Source organism: Nematolebias whitei, chromosome 14 (genome assembly GCF_014905685.2).
Source record: "Nematolebias whitei isolate Nwh7 chromosome 14, NemWhi1, whole genome shotgun sequence".
Lineage (NCBI taxonomy): Eukaryota > Metazoa > Chordata > Actinopteri > Cyprinodontiformes > Rivulidae > Nematolebias > Nematolebias whitei.
Genome location: NC_056511.1, coordinates 24,475,740 through 24,484,964, shown reverse-complemented (window position 1 = coordinate 24,484,964; position 9,225 = coordinate 24,475,740).

Sequence of the window (9,225 nt, the reverse complement as noted above, 5' to 3'; positions counted from 1 at the left end):
ACTTTGTCACAGTATTTGTGCTCCTTAAATACCCCTTCCCGACCGGACCGCGTGAGAGTAGATGAAAACAAGTTTGATGGTTACCAGAACAACGGATGAGGAGCTGGTGACTTATTACCAGTAAGGAGCGTCGTGACCGCAAAGCGGGCCAAAACTCTGCTGCCAGAAACACTCCTAAGCTTAATAAAGCATTCCTAAAGAGAAAACACTGCACCCCTCCGTCCCTCTGCAAACCATCAAAGAGTGTCCCAAATATATATATATATATTTGAATAGGCATAAAGGCAACATAAATCATTCCACCATTTGCCTTTATGACATGTAAAACAAAATACAATCCCTAATATGTGAATAACACGTTGTATAAGTGTGTTTTCAAACTACATGTAAATGAGTGTAAAATATGTATAAATTGACATAAAAGCATCAAAATAATCATTCCTATATCATTCCACCCTTGCCTTTTATCAGAGTCAGAGTCAGAGAGTTTCTTTATTGTCATTCGCACCTCATGTGGTACATGTGGTGGAGCGAAATTATGTACACAGGGTCCCAGTTACATCCAACAATAAAATGTATAAGAAAAACAGTAATAACATCTAAGATATGAACTAAGAAAAACATCAACTAAATATACACTAAGCACTCATAACATAAAACATTGAACATCAGCACAAACATGAACGAGTCTGTGAGCAGATGTGCACGCATGAACACATCAACATTGAAACAGATCAGCAGCAACATGAAACAGATCAGCAGCAACATGATATGGTTTTTCACAGTGATTATTCTAGTTAGAGATTCATGAGTCTAACAGCCTCAGGGTAGAAGCTGTTCCTCAGTCTAGTGGTTCTACACTTAATGCTCCTTAACCTCCTTCCTGAGGGGAGTGGGGCAAAAAGTGTGTGTGCTGGGTGGGTGGGGTCCTTCATGATGCAGGTGGCCCTCTTCCTGCATCTGGAGGTGTAGATGTCTGTGATGGTGGGGAGACTGATTCCAACAGATTTCTGTGCAGCCTTCACCACTCTCTGCAAAGCTTTTCTTTCTGCAGCTGTGCAGCCTCCATGCCACACATTGATGCTCGAGCACAGGATGCTCTCCACTGCACACCTGTAGAAGGAGGTGAGGACTGAGCTTCCCAGACCAGCTCGCCTCAGCCGTCTGAGGAAGTAGAGTCTCTGATGAGCTTTCTTGATCAGGCTGGTGGTGTTGTTGCTCCAGCTGAGGTTGTCATTCATGTGTACACCCAAGTACTTGTAGCTGGAGACCACTGGGTCTCTGGGATGATGGTGGCAGTCTTCAGGCAGGTGGGAACTATCTCCAGGGTAAGTGAGGTGTTAAAGATGTCTGCCAGCACCTCACAGAGCTGATCAGCACATTCCTTCAACACTTTTCCGGGGATGTTGTCTGGGCCAGTTGCTTTGTGTGGATTAATCCTCCTGAAGGTACTCCTTACTTCTGCTGAGGTCACGCTGAGATGCTCTTCATCCGGTGGCGAGGTGAGTCTGGTGCTGGGTGGTCTGTTCGGGTCTTCAAAGCGTGCATAGAACTTGTTGAGGGCATCAGGCAGAGATGGGTCTTTGGCTTATGGCAATTTAGACATTTAATTCTGAAAAGTAACACACACAAAATGTATATGTTTGAATAGGCATAAAGGCAACTTAATATATTTTTATAAAACATATTTTTATATCACAGCTTCAGGGCATAAGCTGTTCCTCAGTCTAGTGGTTCTACACCTAATGTTCCTCAACCTTCTGCCTGAGGGGAGCGGGACAAAAAGTGTGTGTGTTGGGTGAGTGAGGTCTTTCATTATGCAGGTGGCCCTCTTCCTGCATCTGGAGGTCAAGATGTCTGTGGTGGTGGGGAGGCTGATTCCAACAGTCTTCTGTGCAGCCTTCATCACTCTCTGCAAAGATTTTCTTTCTGCAGCTGTGCAGCCTCCATGCCACACGTTGATACTGGAGCGCAGGATGCTCTCCATTTCATACCTGTAGAAGGAGGTGAGCACTGAGCTTCCCAGTCCAGCTCACCTCAACCGCCTGAGGAAGTAAAGTCTCTGATGTGCTTTCTTGATCAGGCTGGTAGTGTTGTTGTCCCAGCTGAGTTTGTTGTTCAGGTGCACACCCAAGTACTTGTAGCTGGAGACCACTTCCACCGCAGATCCTCCTATATTCAGGGGGTGGGGAGTGTTAGGCGTGTTTGTTCTGTCTGAATTCCACAGCCATCTCCTTCATCTTCTTCACATTCATGTGAAGGTTGTTCTTCCTGCACCAGCTCACCAGGTGTTCCACCTCCTGCCTGTAGTTGGACTCATCGTTGTTTGTGATGCATCCAACCACTGCTGTATTGTCTGCAAACTTTACAATACGACAGCCTGGATGGGTATGTGCGCAGTTATATGTGAGCAGAGTGAACAGGAGAGGGCTCAACACACAGCCCTGTGGGGAACCAGTGCTGAGTGTTATGGTGGAAGAGGAGAAGTTGTGGATCCTCATAGACTGGGGTTTGTTTTGCCCCTTTTGCACTGCCTCTAATAAGCCCCAATTCTGGGCAGCCCGCCACAGAAAGAACCCTTTAGTACCAGTACTTTAGCTAGTATTTTTAGCTGATTTCAGGCTGATTCAGGACCTGTTTTTGTCCCTGCTTCGCTGGTGGGACCAAGCAAGCTCAGTCAAGCTGAGTCCGGACCGAAACGTGAATGCAGGTCAAGGTCAAGGGGAGGAGTCACTGGATCTCAGAAACTTTTCACTGATCTGCCATTTGCAATTTTTCCAGATGCGAAGCAGGGGCTGGACCTATTTTTAAGATTTTAAAAACAGTAATGACAATGCTGTGTTCAATGCTGAAGTCCAGGCGTTTTTTTGTGTTTGGTGACCGACGATAAAATTCGAGCAAGCGGTGTCACCGCGGAGGATCATACGAGCTGCTGAGCCGTTGAAGCCCGCGAGGCCAAACTCCGAGCGCCGGCCTCGCCTGCTCACAAAGGCCGGATTCTGAGCACAACAAACAAGATAATGGAGCAAAAAAGTATAAAATAAAAGCAATAAATGGGAGAATTCACTCTTCAAAGCCAGCACAGTGCAAAGTCTTGTTAAGGTCTGTGGGTGATGTCAAAGGCAAACGGTTTGAAGCAAGGAGTAAACAACTTGAAGTAAAAAACAATTATATTTATTGGTTCAGGTGTAGCTGGTAAACTTAAACTCAGGATGGATCCACTGTGGGAATAGAGAGGAGATTGGTGGTGAACGACAAATCGTCTTGAGGAGATTTTTGGAAATGTTGAGAGTAATCCAAAAATAAGCTTACTTGTCGTTGTTATTCCAGGAGCATGAGAACAGGAGACAGGATCCGAATCCAACAATCCACGGTGGGATCAGGTGAGTATATTTACAAGTGTATTTACAAAAATCACCAAGGGAGCCGGGGTGGAGGTGAGGAGAAACCAGGAACCAGGTGAGGCACACAGGAGTAAAGGTGGAGGAGGAGAAAACGCTGCTGTCATGCAGGGAGACCGATAAGGAGCTTGAAGTCAGCCAGCCAGTAGTCACAGGAACATGGAGCTTGGTAGAACTTTGCTCTGGCACTGATCTGGAGTGAAGCTCCAGCTTAAATAGCTCCTCCACCTGGTCCAGGTAATGAGCAGCAGCTATGGAGAGATAATTAGGAAAACACAAACAGAGAAGGGAGGGGTAGAGGAGCCAACCTCTACAGTACCTCCCCCCTAACGATCGTCTCAGGACGATGACATCATCCATTTCTCTGGATGGTCTCGAAAAAATGCCTCTATCAAACTGGGGTCCAGGATGAAAGACCTTGGGATCCATGACCTGTCTTCAGGTCCATAACCCTCCCAATGGACTAGGAACTGGAAACCCCTACCCCGTCTTCTTGAATCCAGGATACGGTTGACCCTGTATGCCGGTTGGTTGTCGATCAATAGAGGGGTTGGGGGGGAGTTGGTGGGATGGTTGAGTGGGCTGACTGAAACTGGTTTTAGATTAGAAACATGGAAAGTTGGATGGATCGTCATGGATGGCGGTAACTTGAGCCTGACTGCAGAGGGGTTTATGATTTTGTCGATAGTGTAGGGACCAATGTACCTGGGGGCCATCTTGCGAGAGGTGTCCTTTAGACGGATGTCTCTGGTGGAGAGCCATACAGATTGGCCTACCTTGTAGTCTGGGGCTTTGGAGCGATGTCTGTCAGCTGATTCCTTGTTCCATCCGGCAGTCCTTGACAGTGCCTCTCTAGCTTGAATCCAAATTGTCCTGCATCGGTCCATGTGGTCCTTGACTGATGGAACCAGGATTTCAGTCTCCAACAGAGGAAATAGTGGGGGCGTGTATCCAAGGGAAACCTCGAAGGGTGTCAGGCCAGTAGCGGATGAGGTTAGGGTATTGTGCCATTGATATTCCACCCATAGTAAGTGTTTTGACCAGTCAGATGGGTTCTTCTCAGACACGCACCTAAGGACGGCCTCCAACTCCTGGTTGCATCTCTCTGACTGTCCGTTTGATTGTGGATGGTATCCGGAAGACAAACTTACAGTGGCTCCGATGGACTTACAGAACTCCTTCCATAATTGGGATATGAATTGTGGGCCTCTGTCCGATACAATGTCTGTGGGTAAGCCGTGAATCCTGAAAACCTCTTGTAGAAGAATCTGGGCCGTCTCAAAAGCCGAAGGGAGTCTTGTGAGTGCAATGAAATTGGCAGCTTTAGAGAATCGGTCCACAACAGTGAGGACTACGGACTTCCCATCTGAAGGTGGCAAACCTGTCACGAAGTCCAAAGCAATGTTTGCCCATGGTCTGTCCGGAACTGGTAGTGGATGAAGTAGACCCGCTGGTGGTTGATTGTTGTTCTTATTTCGGGAACAAGTGGAGCAGGCCTTGACAAATTCCTTTATGTCACTTGACAATGTCTTCCACCAGAAATGTTTCTTGGTGAATTCAATCATTCTATTGATGCCGGGATGACAGGTGAAGTGATGAGAATGAACCCAATCCAAAACCTTGTGGATGACGCTCTTTGGAACGAAAATGGTGCCAGGTGGTCCCCCCCAGGATCAGGTTGCTGAACTTGAGCCTTCTTGATCTCCTGTTCAATGGGCCAGGTGACAGCTCGGACCACACAGGCTTGTGGCAAGATCCCAGAGTCTCCCTTCTCTCGGTTGGAAATGGAGAATTGTCGAGACAACGCATCTGGTTTAATATTCTTGGAACCAGGGCGATACGTGATGGTGAATCTGAATCTCGTGAAAAACAATGCCCACCGGGCCTGACGGGGGTTAAGGCGCTTGGCGTCTTGTAAATACGCTATGTTCTTGTGATCGGTCCAAATGATAAATGGAATATTGGCCCCCTCCAACCAGTGTCTCCACTCCTCGAGGGCTAGTTTTATGGCCAACAGCTCACGGTTTCCGACGTCGTAGTTCTGTTCAGCTGGAGAAAAACGTCTTGAAAAGAAAGCACATGGGTGAGTTTTATTATCATGGGGGTCCCTTTGAGAGAGGACAGCCCCAGCAACAATATCCGATGCATCCACCTCCACAATGAACTGTCTTTGGGGGTCTGGGTGACGAAGAATGGGTGCAGAACAAAAACGTTGCTTTAACTCACGGAAGGCTTGGTCAGCTTCGGGGGTCCAGTTGAATTTGTAATTCGTGGATGTAAGTTGGATGAGAGGGGCTGCCGTCTGACTGTAGTTCCGGATAAAACGGCGGTAGAAGTTTGCAAATCCCAGGAACCTCTGAAGCTGCTTTCTGTCCTTAGGTGTCGGCCACTTCAGAACTGCTCGGACCTTCTCAGGGTCAGTGTGGTAGTGTCCCTCGTTAAAGATAAAACCAAGGAAAGAGACAGAGGTTACGTGGAATTCACACTTTTCAGCTTTGACGTAAAGTCGGTTTTCATACAATCGTTGTAGTACAGTGCGAACATGGGTCTGGTGGGACTGGATGTCGGTAGAATAAATCAGAACGTCATCTAGATACACAAACACAAATTTATTGATCAGATCTTGGAGAATGTCGTTGATGAGAGTCTGAAAAATTGCAGGAGCATTAGTGAGTCCGAATGGCATGACTAAATATTCAAAATGTCCAAAAGGGGTCTTAAATGCAGTTTTCCACTCATCTCCTTCCTTGATCCTCAAAAGGTGATAAGCGTTTCTAAGGTCCAACTTTGAAAAAACAGTGGCAGAAAAAAGTTGTTCTTGTACTGAGTTGATTAACGGAAGTGGGTATTTGTTCTTTATGGTTATCGCATTTAGACCTCGGTAGTCAATACACAGGCGGAGTGAACCGTCCTTTTTATCTACAAAGAAAAACCCCGCCCCTAATGGAGATGTAGAAGGGCGAATGATGCCGGATTGTAATGATTCGTCTAAATAATTTTGCATGGTTTCCTTTTTGCTCCGAGAGAGGTTATACAGGCGACTCGAAGGGAGAGGGGCTCCTGGCAACAGTTCAATTGAGCAGTAGTATGGGCGATGTGGAGGTAAGGATAACGTTTTATTTTTACAAAATACGGGCGCCAAATCATGGTACACCTTGGGTACCTTTGACAAATCAGGTGGAGAGGAGGTCACCTCCTTTATTGTCTCTGACAGAAAACCAGCAGACCTTAAACAGTTCCTTTTTTTTTTTTTTTTTTTTTTTTGTGAGCTCAGTTTAAGTGTAGAAACATTGTGAAGTGTTTCAATGAACTTATCATCATCGCTCAATTTTTTATTTTTTATTTTTTTATTTTTATTTTTTTAAGAAAGAGAAGAAAGAAGAATAAATAAATAATAAAAAAAGAAGAAGATAAGACGAGAGACCACCATGACAAAACAACATGCACAGCACAATGCCACCCACAATATCACCATGAAACATTCGACATCGCACAAGGAATCATATAGCTTCCACCACTACCCAACCTAGCGTGCATCTGTCAAAGCACCTGAATCCAAACACCCGCGCAAGCACGCCCACCACCACCAGATTTCTCCAAAAGAATGCCCAATAGTGGACGCGGGGGCCCACAGACCCGCCCCCCAGGACACAATGGCAACATAGGGAGGACCGGAGCCACAGACACACAGCGGCCCACAGGCCCGGAGCCCCAAGAGTCTCCCAACAGGGAGAACCGCACCCCCCCAGAGAGGAGCAGAGGAAAGAACCGGGTGACCCCAGCCACCACAATGCAGAGCCTCCAGGAAGCTGCAACGACGAGCCCACAGGCCCGGCCAGCGACCCATGCCACCCCCAAGTAGATCCGGCCATGGACACCGAGCCCCAAGCCCCGAGGCCATACCACCCCCTAGCAGAGCCCCGACAGAGCCAGGGCACCCAGGCCCCGCCAGGCAGCAACCAGGGCGGACCGACGTGCACCCCACCACCCAGCCCAGACACCGAGAGCCACCAATGCACCGGCGGCAAGGGAGTCCCCCGCCAAAGGGGGGCACGACCGGGGGGAGTGGGCCCCACACCAAACGTGGGGCCCAAATTGATCCAAGAGAGGGGGGACCACCAAAAACCCAACCCGAGCAACCAACAGGCACACACAGATAGCCCGACAGAATCTCTGGCGGGCCGACCGCATGCACCATCTACCTGACAGCGACCACAGGCCGGCCCCAGCCCAAGGGGCAGAGCAGCAGGGAGCCGCAGCCGAGGAGGGCCGGCTCTCACATCAAGAGCTCCGCACCATAGGCCCGGAGACGCCCCAGCACGCCACCCATGCACCCCCCCACACACAGAGCACCCCCACCGCAAATGCCACACAGGAAGACCAGCCAGTGCCCGGATGAGGCGAAGCCACGCCCCCAACCGCCGCCCTACACCACCAATGACCACACGTACACTACCATAGCCGACCCCCCGCCGAAAGCCGGCAGCCACCCCGGTCAGAGTGCCGGCCATCGCAACCAGGAACCTAGATTAAAAGAATCAGAACAGCCCAGGAGGAACCGAAGCACCGGCCCCAACACTGACCGCCCCCAAGGCCCAAAGCCCACCCACAGCCCAGACCCCAACAATGCGCCCCCCCCCCCTCCATCCCCGACCCCTAGTGTCACACGGAGAAAGGAGGTGTTTGTGAAAGGGGAAAAAAAAAAATAATAATAAAATAAAATAAATAAATAAATCTATATATGCATAAATAAATTATGAACAGACCCACTTCCTCCTCCTCCCACTCGAATATGGTGTTGATGCATGTTGTTATACAGTGCGTTTAAAATGGGGGGATGAGGTGGCGACCGGCACAGACCCACCTCTTGCCCAGAGAGCAGGCGGCGCCCGTTCACCCCTCATCTCCGCACAGAACCCTAAATGTCTACATGCTACATATGAGAGTGGGCACAGGTCCGGGGAGGTGGAAATGGTAGTACATCCCACCACCTAAGTGCGATCATGTGCCCACTCCAGATCCTATATATGCCTGTGTCGTGAGAGTGTTATAAGTGAGTGTCTAGGTTGTATATTAAAATTAGGGCCCAGGACCCCACCAGCCACGGAGATGGATGATTCTCCCCGTAGCTCAGTAGTGCACCTGAACCCCAAAACCCTGTTTGAGTGGTGGTGTGGTGGAGTGGGCGGAGGAGGACGTTGGGATGGGGAGGTGAACTGAGGTGGCAATGCCCCCCCAGGGGACCAGCTCCCCCACTGACCCCAATAGGCACCCCCACTCTCCAAGATCCACCAGGGGACAGAGGCTCTAACAGAGATACCTAGGAGGAGGTGGCAGCCGCACCACCAGGGATCAAGGCCACGGACCGGCACATAGTCCCCGAGGACCAACCAGAACCAGGGCCAGCAACCCAGACCCATCCCGAAACCGTCCAGATGCCCCAACCCGATTCCCAGCCCAACACCCAGCCCCCCAACCAGAGAGGCCACCAAACCCCAACCGGGACAATCAGCCAGGAGTGCCCAAACAGTCAGAGATAGAGCACTACAGCGACCAAGAGCGCCCCCCCACCCCAAAAAAGCAAAAGACCAGTCCACCCATAACAACACCCACAGCGAGAGCGCCCCATGCAAGTGAGGGCACACACCCAGCGAGCCCAGACTCCCCCGGCCCCACAGCACACAGCCCCCCACACGAGAGCCCCCAATATACCCCACCCCAGTCACAGCCCCCCACAGCCCAGCCCCCCAGCCAAGCACCACGCCACGGCCACCGCCAGGCAAGAAGACGCCCATGTTGAGCCCGCCGGCCCCCTCCCTCAGAC